This window comes from Myotis myotis, unplaced genomic scaffold (genome assembly GCF_014108235.1).
Source record: "Myotis myotis isolate mMyoMyo1 unplaced genomic scaffold, mMyoMyo1.p scaffold_m19_p_1, whole genome shotgun sequence".
NCBI lineage: Eukaryota > Metazoa > Chordata > Mammalia > Chiroptera > Vespertilionidae > Myotis > Myotis myotis.
In genome coordinates this window covers 158,374,794-158,387,516 of record NW_023416313.1, presented here as the reverse complement: position 1 = coordinate 158,387,516, position 12,723 = coordinate 158,374,794, and the positions used below count along the sequence as shown (strand labels likewise).

General features: G+C 46.0%; 1 protein-coding gene and 1 non-coding gene across 2 annotated transcripts in view; both read left to right on the top strand.

The window, feature by feature from the left end:
- Positions 1 to 12,723, top strand: part of GPR176 (G protein-coupled receptor 176) — a 100,317-nt gene that overhangs the window by 28,089 nt on the left and 59,505 nt on the right. The window lies entirely within an intron of this gene.
- LOC118661981 lies at positions 10,178 to 10,337 on the top strand. Its single transcript, XR_004969557.1, has one exon. It is a non-coding gene; the product is annotated as a U1 spliceosomal RNA (small nuclear RNA).

Here is a 12,723-nt window from a genome sequence, read left to right as displayed (position 1 = left end):
AACAGCCATCATCCCCTCACCCAGGCTGGCCAGGCACCCCAGTGGGGACCCCCACCCTGATCCAGGACACCCTTCAGGGCAAACCAGCCAGCCCCACCCATGCACCAGGCCTCTATCCTATATAGTAAAAGGGTAATATGCCTCCCAGCACCAGGATCAGCAGAGCTGCGAGGCCTCCCAGCACCGGGATCAGCGTGACAGGGGGCAGTGCCCAAACCCCCTGATCGCCCTGTGGCTCTGTGTGTGACAGGGGAGCGGCCACAACCTCCCTATCTGCCCTGCTCTGTTCGTGACAGGGGAAGGCGCCCCAACCTCCTGATAAGCCCTGCTCTGTGCCTGATACGGGGGAGCTCCCCAACCCCCTGATTGCCCTGTGGCTCTGTGTGTGACAGGGTGCGGTGCCCCAACCCCCCTGCCCCCCCACGGGCCCTGCTCTGTGTGTGATGGGGTAGAGCCATAACCTCCCCATCGGCCCTGCCCTGAGTGTGATAGTGGCGGCGCCCCAACCCCCTGATCGGCCCTGCTCTGTGGGTGATAGAGGGTGGCGCCCCAACCCCCTGATCCGCCCTGCTCTGTGTGTGACAGGGGGCGGTGCCCCAACTCCCCTATAGGCCCTACTTTGTGAGTGACGGGGGAGCTCCTCAACCCCCTGATGGGCCCTGCTCTGTGCGTGACTGGGGGGAGCTCCCCAACCCCCTGATGGGCCCTGCTCTGTGCGTGACGGGGGGAGCTCCCGAACCCCCTGATCGACCCTGCTCTGTGTGTGACGGGGCAGCGCCCCAACCCCCGGATTGGCCCTGCTCTGTGCGTGACAGGGGGTGGCGCCGCAACCTCCCCATCGACCCTGCCTTGAGTGTGACAGGGCGGTGCCCCAACCCCCAATCGGCCCTACCCTGAGCGTGACTGAGGGTGGCATTGCAACCTCCCAATTCGCCCTGCTCTGTGCATGACGGGGCGGCGCCCCAACTCCCCAATCGGCCCTGCTCTGAGCCCGACCAGGGGCTGCACCTAGGGATTGGGCCTGCCCTCTGTCACCCAGGAGCAGGCCTAAGCCAGCAGGGCGTTATCTCCCGAGGGGTCCCAGACTACGAGAGTGCACAGGCCAGGCTGAGGGACCCCCCCCTTCCCCCCGAGTGCACAAATTTTTGTGCACCAGGCCTCTAGTGAATATATAAATAAGAATTGAGCCTGGCAAGTGTGACTCAGTGGTTTAGCATCGACCTATGAACCAGGAAGTCACAGTTTGATTCCTGGTCATGCCACATGCCCAGGTTTTGGCCTGATCCCCAGTACGGGGGGTGTAGGAAGCAGCCGATCAATGATTCTCTCTCATCATTGATGTTTCTATCTCTCTTTCCCTTCCTCTCTGAATCAGTAAGAATATATTTTATACTTCTTTTTTTTCTTTCCTTTTTTTCTTTTCTTTTTTTTTTTTTTGGTGCCCTTGACTGGAATCGAACCTGGGACCCTTCAGTCCGCAGGCCGATGCTCTATCCACTGAGCCAAACCAGTCAGGGCAGTAAGAATATATTTTAAAGAGACAGAGAGAGAGAGAGAGAGAGAGGGAGAAGAGTGTATATGTTTGTAAATAAGAAAACATGTATTTCATGCTCTTAGAAAGTCTTATTTTCTTTCATTAAAACTTGTGCAGTATAGGGAACTCCATAGATTCTCTCAATTTGAAGAAAGTTAGAGGGAAAGCTACTAATTCAGAGTTCCTTGGGAAAATGTATCACTTGTATATATATATTTTTAAAAATATTCAGAAAATATATTTGGATCTAAATATCTTCTATAATTTTAACCCTAAAATATCAATTTAAATATTTTAAAAATGGTTGGGATGTTTGTTTTTTTAAATAAGTTAGGTTACTGGAGTTCTACATGTTACTGGATCACCTGGGGTAATTTTCTGATTGGAAAATTAAGAATTATAGTCAGAGGAAAGGACATTAGAATTTTAAAAGAACATATTCAATTTACTTTAGAAGCTGAACCTATCTTATCATGTGACTTGTTTTGTATGTCTGTTAAACTATATTATCACATAAGCATTGCTGCTGTTGGGACAAACAGTGACAGTTGATTCAGGCCATTTGAATGTCCACTGTCTGTTTTAATTTGTGTGTTCGTTTTGACTCTGTCATATGCTCAATCTTCAGTGGAAGTCATGAGAACCTATTATTTTTGCCTGCTCCCTCCTTTACGTTGGAAATATTCTTTTTTACCCAGAGGGACCTTAACTTTGATGTAAGGGATTGTTTCCATTGCCAACTTTTTTCTTCCTTGCCAAGTAAGACAGTTGTTGTGAACTCTTCAGTGATGCCTTCCCCAGGATATTTGCAGATGTGGTTGGGAAAAGTCATTTCATCCCCGATCTTTGCATGTCAGGTGCTGGGGTGCCCAGGCTCTCTGCCCTCCGATCACCATGGCGATCACGGGGCCACAGAGTTTTATTTGTTTCAGAGGAGTATAAATTACTTAAGAATTAAATCTATGTGCACACAGCCAAAAAAAAAATCGGCTCCACCAGTCCCACCTGTCCCGGTAGGGACTGACAGCAAAGCCCCTCTCCATCCCGAGCCCTCCAGCCCCGTGCAGACGGAGCCCCCCGGGCAAGAGCCGAGCAACCTGGACCTGAGGGCTGTGCACCTGGAGCGACTGCAGAGGGAGAGGGGCAGGCAGGAGCAGCGAGCCAAGGAGGGTCCACGGGCCCGCAGGCCCGGGGCTGCGGAAGTTGCCATTAAAGAAAAAGAAAGATGCAAAAGGACCCCGGCCCTGGATCTGCCCTCCACAGAGGACTTCGAAGCCCTGGTCTCGGCCTCCATGAAGGCTGATAACACCTGTGGCCTCCCCAAGTGCCAGGCCAGCGTCGTGACTCTGGGCCAGCTCTGCCCACACTGCAGCCACTGCTACTGCCTCAGCCACTGCCTGCCCGAGACCCATGGCTGTGGGGAGAGGGCCCGTGCCCATGCCCGGCAGAGAATCAGCCGGGAGGCAGTGCTGTACACGGGCAGTGGGGCCAAGGACAGGTCCCTGGACCCCGCCAAGAGGGCCCAGCTGCAGAGGAGCCTGGATAAGAAGCTGGGCGAGCTAAGCAGCCAGAGGAGGAGCAAAAGGAGGGAGAAGGAGATGTGAGCCGGCCCTCACACACTACGGCCTTGTCTTTGCAAATGCGGGTGGGGGCAAGCGGCTGTCCCTGGTGCTTTCTGTGCCTTGTAGCTGCTGTGACATGACCAGGGCTGCATGAGCAAGCGAGGGGCCTCTGGGAGGAGGTGGGTCCTCGGGCCCAGTGTGCCCTGCTTTGCGCTGGGGTGGGGGCAGGCTGCAGTGGCTGTTCCCTGGACCTTCCTGAGGAGAGCCGCCCCAGGTCTCAGTTTTGCTGGCACCAGGGCCCCCTGGGGCTCTCCGAGGTCCCTCGCCAACTGCTTTAAGAGAACCTTTAAGAGAGGTTCCGGGAGTCCAGGGTTGCCGCCTGGCCTGCTACCCGGCCCTCCCGCCCTCTGATCGCCATGGATCGCCATGGCAAGGACCCAGATTGCCGCCTGGCCTGTGGCCCGGCCCTCCCGCCCTCCCATCGCCATGGCGGGACCGACGTTGCCTCCTGGTCTGTGGCCCGGCCTTCCTGCCCTCCTATTGCCATGGCGATCGCCAGCTGGGGGGTGGGGAAAGGCGGCCTTTGCCCACCCCCCAGCTCTTGCCTGCCACCTGGGTTGCCGATCACCATTCTTCAGTCCTTCCCCTTTCGCCTCTCATCATTGCGAGTATGCAAGTTAACCGCCATCTTTGTTGGCGGTCAACCGCCATCTTGGCTGGCAGTTAATTTGCATATCACCCTGATTAGCCAATGGGAAAGGTAGCGGTCTACGGCTAATTACCATGTTTCTCTTTTATTAGATAGGATTGGTCTTTGTAGTGTGGTTTTATGCCTCCTGGATTACATTGTGTCCTAGATTCCTGTGACTATAGAGAACAGCATGCAAAAGAGAATAAAATTGTCACTTTCATTAAGGATCTAGCATGAGTTGATGTAATTTCCTCTCCCCCAGGACTATGGAACTGTTAATGAATTACTTTTTAGCTGAAATGTCTGGAGTGGGAGCTCTGGTCTCCCTTCGTTTTACTGCTTTCCTGGCCAGTCTATCTCTGGGTAGTGACTCTCTTGGTTTATGTTGCCTTTCAGCATAATACATTTGACTCAAACTGAACTCTGACTCTTGATAGGTTGCACCAGAAAAGCAAGAAACCACAACCAGAGCTAGAGGCAATATTTTAAATTATGAAAGCTCATAGTCATAATGGTCTGTTTTGTGAAATAGTACTAGATCATGACCTATTTGTTCCTTTTTTGAGGATAATGTTCCTGGGATAAAATTAGGACTTTTATAAGATCAGTGTTGGGTAGTGGGCCACTGGGCTATAGAAGCAGATCATTCTGGGTGTAAGTCCTGGTTCTGTCACTTGCTAGCATTATGTTTTTGGGTCAGCTTTTATTATTTTTTGAAAAAACTCTTTTCTTGTTGTAAAATAGTCAATTTAGAAAACATAGTTGTGAAGAAAAGAATAAATATTCATATAACATGAGCATTTTCTCATATGAAACATGCTTTAAAGCACCATTTCATTAATTTATATGGTATTTGATTATTTAATAATTCTTATATTTTTCAACATGGAGGGTGTGTTTTGATTAAGTCATGATGAACAGTGCTGTGATGAATATCTTTTAATTAAAAAATAATCTTTGTTCAAGTTTCTTTTTCAATGGGATAGTTTCCTAGGAAGGGTGTTACAGAGTTTTGTTTGTACATTTTTTATATTTGTTTTTGAAGCTTTTGATAATTGAAGCAGAGAAAAGGATAATTTAACTGTATCATAATGCTGAGAGGATTTGGGCTAATATATACAAAGCACATGGCACAATGACTGGCAAATATTGTTAAGGTTTTTAGTCTTTGCTTTAATGTATCCATTGTCCGTACTGTATCATTAAGTGCTCAGCTACCCTCATTATTTCCTGAAAATAGAAAATAAACTTTTACTGAGTTGTATGTGTTTGTTGTGATATAGAATTTGTGTGTGTGACTAGTTAGCCTAGTGCACTTTTCCTGAAAACTACCTTAAAAACTGCCTGTATAAGGTGGAAGGTAGAGGGGAAAGGCAGTGCTGTATTTATTCAGTTTATTTCTCTTGATTAAAAAACAAATAGGAAATTATTGTCCATTGAAAGCTCGGCCCAACTGCCCATTGTCTCTATATTGGTTTTCATGTAGTGTCAAAGCTTGTAATTCACAACTGGGTGAATTTAATGTGTGTTTCAGTTATATGTGTGTTAGCTGATAGGAGAAGCAAAAGAGGCAGATCAATATTCTCGATACACCAGATTTTCAGTGTAAATTATATAATTTGAGAACTGTAAACCACTTCAAGAGAAGGCATAGCCCAGGCGGATGTGGCTCTGTTTGTTGGGCGCTGGCCTGTGCTCCAAAGTTTGTTGGTTTGATTCCCAGTCAGGGCACATGCCCCGGTTGTGGGCTCGCTCCCAGTCGGGGGCGTGCAGGAGGCAGCTGATCGATATTGTGCTCTCACATCCTTGTTTCTCTCCTCTCATTTCTTCTCTCTTTAAAAACTATTCTTTTTTTTAAAAAAGGCATAAAGTGATAAACTAAATAAATGAATTAGGAAATAATGATATCTAATTTTTTTCCATTTTCACACATTTACTGCATAGAGCATGACTACATTAGTTTCTTGCGGCTTCTGTAACAGACTACCACAACCCAGTGGTTTAAAACAACAGAAATTTATTCTCTCACCGCTCAGGAGGCCAGAAGTCTAAAATCAGGATGTTGGAAGGGTTGGTTCCTTCTGGAGTCCCTGAGTGGGAATCTGTTCCATGACTTTCTACTTTCTGATGGCTGCCCACATTCTTTGGTTTGTAGCTGCACCACTCCAATTTCTGCCTCTGTCTTTAATGGCCTTCTTCCCTGTGCCTCTTCTCTGTGTGCCCTCTCTTCTCATAAGGACACTAGTTACTGGATTTAGGGCCCACTCTAATGCAGTGTGACCTCATTTTATCTTGATCACATCTGCGAAGATCCTATTTCTAAATAAGGTCACATTCACAGCTGGGGGTTAGGACTGAACATACCTCTGTAGAGAACATAGTTCAACCCACTACAATGGCAAATGCATTAAGTTCAAATAGAAACTCATAATTTCTCCTTTCTCCCCATACCCCACTAGCTTTCCAAACCACAACTTCATCAAATTGTCTTACTTAACTTAGTGATTTCCCTTTGCATATGTATTTTTGTGTAAGTTTTCTGCTTGGCTCTATCTTATCTACCCAAGATGATTTCTTATTGTAAGAAATCATTCTCCTTAACCTTGAATCTTATTCATCTCTCTTTGTGCTGTTACCCTTGCATGGAAGGCCTTTTTTTCCTCTAAGTAAATCTTCTCATTCCTAAAGGCAGAGATTGTGCTTTATACATTCTTTATTTTCTGTAGCACCTAGCCCAGTGTTAGCACATTTATTGTACTCAATAAATATTTTTATTAGCTTTCTGATAAAGGAAATTGGAAAGAAAATTAAATAATGGTTTAATGTGCTTGAATTCCAGAATTCAAGTTGCTTGAGAATCTGTCCATCGTGATGGCTTAGATTATTCAGGTAGACTGTTGTTTTCTCTTTGATTTAAAACTTCTACCTGGAGTATCAGCACTATATTTCAGTCTTATTCTGGTGCTAGAGCCTATTTTGGTTCAAAAATAGCATAAGGAGATGCTCCAGGCATGTCAGTTACTCTATAAGAAGTTTTTGTTATTTTTTGTTGATACTGAGTTCAGGGTCTGGAAGATAATTTCTTAATTGGTGGTATAATATCTGAACACGTAAATAAAACCAGCTTTGGAGTTTGTTTTACTTTCTTTATTGTCATCATTGTTACATAGCTGGAAAAGATTTAAAAGTGTTCTAGGATTAGGCCTATAGCAAAAGGGAGAAAGAAGGCCTATAGCAAACTGACTGCTTTCTCGCCCTTGGGTTCTATCGTCTGCCACTAATTCCACAATTGTAAATTTGAAGGACATATGTTAGGGTACCAAATTTATTCTGTGGCCCTTAAGGAGGTCTGGTAAAGCCTAATTCATCCATGTTCTGGTGGACCTCAGGTCCAGTTCAGGTTTCTTACCATTAACAAGGTGGGAGCCATTAAGTAGGTGGGAGCGGATTTATGTTTCTGGTTTTTCATGAAGTAAAGGGCAAGAGTCAGGAGTTTCCTTTGAGTGGTAGTGAACATGTCTGTGTGTGGTGTTTGTAGCTAAAATGAACAAATATTTGCTAAGCAAATTAACTGGTGCCTGACACAAAGTAAATGCTCTAAATGTGTTTGAAAATAAAATAAATAGTACAACTTATAGTCAGAATCAGAGTATATGATTCCATACTTTGCAGTTCAAAAGAGCTCTTTGCTCAGTCTCTCCACATTCTCTCAGTGGGCTGAGACTGAAGCTCATCTCCTTAGTGTCCCATTCACTCCTGTTGTATAATTCTTGTCTTTGCTCAATTAACTCTCATTAACTGGAACTTTATGTAAATGGAAAATGCCTTCCCAGAGGAGCCCCTTCAATTTTCAGTGCAATCTCTTTATAGAGCCCTCCGTCTTGGAGTTGCAGGGACCCTGAACCTTGCAAAGTCAGGAGCATTGGCACTGTGTTGCCACAGGTGGGGCTTAAAAACCAGAGAAGGTAAGGCTCTTAGTTGGAGTTCCAGTTTGCAGTTGTAAAAACAGTCATGGATATGTAAAGTACAGCAAGGGACTATACTCAATAATCTACACTAATTAAAGACAAACATGCAAATTAACCATACCTTTGCTACGCCTTAAGCCATGCCCACCAGCCAATCAGAGCAACTATATGCAAATTAACCCAATCAAGATGGCGGTCGGCAGCCATGGAGCTGGAGCGAGTAGGAGGCTTGGTTGCCCCAGTGATGGAGGAAGCCAAGCTTCCCAGCTGCTGAGGCCAGCTCTGAGCTCCACTCAAAGCAACAAAGTTTCAATTATAGAAGGTAAATAAACCCCAGATACCTGCTTTCAGCCTGCCGTGGCCACGGAGCTGGAGCGAGCAGGAGTGGGTTGCCCCTGACGATGGAGGAAGCCAAGCTTCCCTCCCGCCCACCCTGGCTGGCTCTGAGCTCCTCTCAAGGCTACAAAGTTTCAATTATAGAAGGTGAATAAATCCCAAAATAAAAAAAAAGAAAAAGAAAAAAAGGAGAGGCTGGGAGCTTCCATCACCGGGGGGGCTTGGCCAGCCTGAAAACGGCCCTCAGCTCCTCACCCAGACTGGCCAGGCACTTCAGTGGGTACTGCCCACCCTAAAGGGGGTGTGGCCAGCCTGCAAACAGCCATCAGCCCCTCACCCAGGCTGGCCAAACCTCCATGGGGTGAGGGTCCCCACTGGAGGGGGCTTGACCAGCCTGAAAACAGCCATCAGCCCCTCACCCAGGCTGGCCAGGCACCCCAGTGGGGACCCCCACCCTGAAGGGGGTGTGACCAGCCTGCAAACACCCATCAGCCCCTCACCCAGGTTGGCCAGGCATCCCAGTGAGGACCCCCACGCTGAAGGGGGTGTGACTAGCCTGCAAACACCCATCAGCCCCTCACCCAGGCTGGCCAGGCACACCAGCGGGACCCCCACCCTGATCTGGGACACCTTCAGGGCAAACCAGCCGGCCTCCACCCGTGCACTAGGCCTCTATCCTATATAATAATAGGGTAATATGCAAACTGACCCTAACAGCAGAACAACTGGGGATGACTTGTCACTATGACACACACTGACCACCACGGGGCAGACACTCAATGCAGGAGCTGCCCCCTGGTGGTCAGTGCACTCCCACAGGGGGAGCTCTGCTCAGCCACAAGCCAGGCTGATGGCTGCCAGTACAGTGGTGGTGGTGGGAGCCTCTCCCACCTCCTCAGCAGTGCTAAGGATGTCCGACTGCAGCTTAGGCCTGCTCCTCGCTGGCAAGTGGAAATCCCCCAAGGGCTGCCGGGCTGCCAGAGGGATGCCTGACTGCCAGCTTGGGCCTGATCCCCCAGGGAGTGGGCCTAAACTGGCTGGTGGACATCCTCCGAGGGGTCCCAGACTGCAAGAGGGCATAGGCCGGGCTGAGGGGACACCCTCCTCCCCCCCCGAGTGCACAAATTTTTGTGCACTGGGCCTCTAGTATTATAATAACTATGTATGGTGTCAGGTGGGTACTAGAATTACAAAGATCACTTCGTAAGTTACGTAAATGTCTAACCATTATATTGTCCACCTGAAATGTATACTATGTCAACTATTCAACATAATTTAATTTAAAATAAAACTGTAATTTAAAATAAAAAATATTAAAAATAGTTAATGAGTTAGAAGCTTACAGAGTAGAGAAGCTTCTGGCAACTGAAATCTTGTCAGAGAATTGTGGCCTATATCCTTAATAAGGGTCGAGGCTCCTGAGGTAGAGCTCAGAAAGAAAGATGATATACATGTTCCTTTGGAAGAGAATTTAAGATTCTTGGTAAAGAACCTCATGTTTTCTATTTAAAATCACTGAGCCAGGCTTACTCATAAATAGTTGGTGTGTTTGTGGGGGTGAGATTTTTCTCTAGAAAGGTAAGTTCTCAGGAAACTCAAAAGCTTTAGATAAGCAAAAACAGAAGAAAAGGAGACAGACTTCTTTTTGAAGTTAACTGTAGGACACTGCATAAGTTCTGCATGGGGTTACAGGGCTCTCCAGATCCTTGGCCCTCTTATTTGTTTACCTGTTGAATAAAGTATTCATTCTCACACAGTATGTAATGATGCTGCTTCCTTACTCAGCATCATCATTCCAGCAAAGGTGGATTGAGGACCATTCACCTGTTTGTCTGGAGTGTGCATTGCTCCGTTCTTGCCTAGGTCTTCTCCATCTTCCTGAGGAGCAAGGACCTACCTATTCATCATACTGGTTTGAATTTTAATTCTTGACTGTTATTTTGAGCCAAATGAAGAAAAACCAGGCCCTTTTCTAGTATGAGGAGCCCACACAGCTGCTTTGGAATGACAGTGTGTCTCCAAGTATGGATTTTGGATTACCAATATCACAGTCATCTTCTGGTATTACTTTAAAGTACCTATTTCTATACTTACCCGGCAGGGGAGATACCATGATTACAAGGTGGTTTTCACAGAGCGAGGCTTATTCATTGCACTCTGGATGTGCTGACCCCTGTGATTTCCCCAAATGAGGGACACTCAACTGCATAATTTACAGTAGTGGGGAACTGCATTTGCAGTCTCTCCTAAGAAAATAAATTAAATACCCATTCTTATGATGTACCCCAAACCTACTGAACCAGAGTCTCTGGAATGGGACTTAGGAGTTTGCATATTTAATAGGTTTCCCAGGTGATTCATAAGCATAATAATAAAGTTTGGGAATCACTGGTTTAGACTCACAGACTTTAAGGAAATAACCTCAGAGTTCCCTTGGGGTGTAACCTAGGTCCCATTGGAACAAATGCAGCCTGTCTGGTCTTGGAGGTCAGCCTAGGAAAGGTTTGGAGCCTCATTTTCCCCTTTAAATTAAGGTACCACACAATCTGGTAGGCCAGTAAGGACAAAGCCCCTTCCCAAGGTTCACCGTTATGTAACAGGCTGCTGTTAACGGGTCCAGGTCAGTTAGCTATTACAGCTGAAGGTGGTTGCAATGTTCTGCTAACGTTGTGTTATGAAAACTGGACATTTGCATTATAGTTGACAAAAAGATTAGTCTGAGTAAACACTTTTTGTGCCCTTGGCTCATGCCTTGTCACTAGTATCTGTGTGCCAAGTGTGGCTTTTCTCAACTCCGAATCTTAAGAAATCATTCAGCCTCCACACTTAGATCTAAGTTTCTAGCCATCTGGCTCATGGTTAGGGGAAAACAACACAGACATTTATAATTTAGTCCAATGCTGTCATATTATAGATGTGAAAATTAAGATTGGGGGTCGGGGGTGAAGTGACTTATTTGGGCATGGCCAGGCTCTAACAAGCCCCCAGGTCTTGCCATTTCTCCTTGGGCTGCCTCCCAGTAGGAAGGAAGTAGCCCTGCAAATTCTCTGCTGAGTCTTACCGTTCTTGGCAGATAAAATATAATGTTCCCATTTCTAACGATATATTGTGTAGTGTTTCCCTGTGAGAGCAGGGTTATTGCTTTGAATTGTCTGTTCAGCCTGAGATTTGGAGAAATTGTGTCTTTCCTCTGTGTCTTGTTCTACCTCACTGAGCGCTTACCTTTTAGATGAGAGGGGCAGTCCTTGGCTGAAATAAGCTAGGCCAGGGGACTGCCCTCAGTGCCTGTGAGGACAGGTGTGGTGTAATTATCAAGTCCTGTGATAATTGTGCCACAGTTAATGAATTGGAAGACTTGTCTCTAAATTACTTTGGAGACTTACAAGTGATTTAGTTAATGGGCTGGAGCAGCTGCCAAGGAGCAAGGCAGTGGGGGATGGGTTTAGTTTTATTTTGATTTCTCTGTTCCTCCTTACCCCCTTTACCTGATTTGCTTTGGAGACCATCCTAGTTTATAAAAGAACACACACACATTTTTACTGTGCAATTAGCAGGAAAGCATTCAACAAACAGAGCAAGTGCTAGAGGGTTTGTTAATTCCCTCAGAGGATGCGGTGACTCTATGTCTTCTTTTCAAATGCTCTGTGTAGTTGTTACTAAAGTGATGTTTCCTAGACTGGTCAATCCTTTGGGGAAGCCGGTAACAGGTTAGTCAGGAAGAGTAGGTTTGATAGGGAAGAATCAGGAACTTAGAACTATTTGTTAGGGGGAAGAAAAACCCTGTAGTTAGTCGGTAGTTTGAAGTTTGAGTAAAAACTAAAATGTCCTTGATCATGTAGCAGCTACTGCTTGTTCCCTACTTAGTATACATCCCCTTATTATTCCTTATTTAAAGGACCCTTATTTTGTCTAGGGCAACAGTATGCCAGATAAAAACACCTTAGAGACTCTATCTCTCCCTCTCCCTTTCACTCTCTAAAAATCAATGGAAATCCCTTGCAACTAATGGTATCCATGTTAACCTAGGTCTCACCAGTGAGTTGTAAGTGGAAGTTTCCTGGGTGGAGCTCTGGGAATGCAATTTTTTCCAGTGAAAAGGGACAGACAAAGCTGTGGCTTGCCTTTGCCCTGGGCCCTGGCCCTTTCCGCCTAGTAAATTAGTGCATGCCTAGGGATGGAATGACCATCTTAAAATTATGAGGACACAAGCCACATGCTCAGATTGGCAGAGTAGGAAGCTAGATGTCTGGGTCCTTGCCTTGATGACTTTGAACAACTGTTCCAATCTTCTTTTAGACCTCAGGTTACATGAAAACAAACAAACAAACAAACAAACAAACAACCTTTCTTAGTTTAAGCTCTTGTAGTTGGATCTCTGTTATATAAAGTCAAATACAACTTTGGGAAACTGCTTGTTAGGTGGTCCTTATACATGATCCTTATACATGGTAATTAAAGTCTAAGCCAATAGACAGTTCAACTTTACATAGAGTTGGATATTTTAGATACAGAGAGATTTCCATCTCTGTTAGACTTGCTTTGTTGGAAGTTATAGGACACCAAGATATAGAAACTTGCCAAACATTGTTCTACCTCGAGCAGTGCCTAGCAGCAATCAGGGATTATTAATCC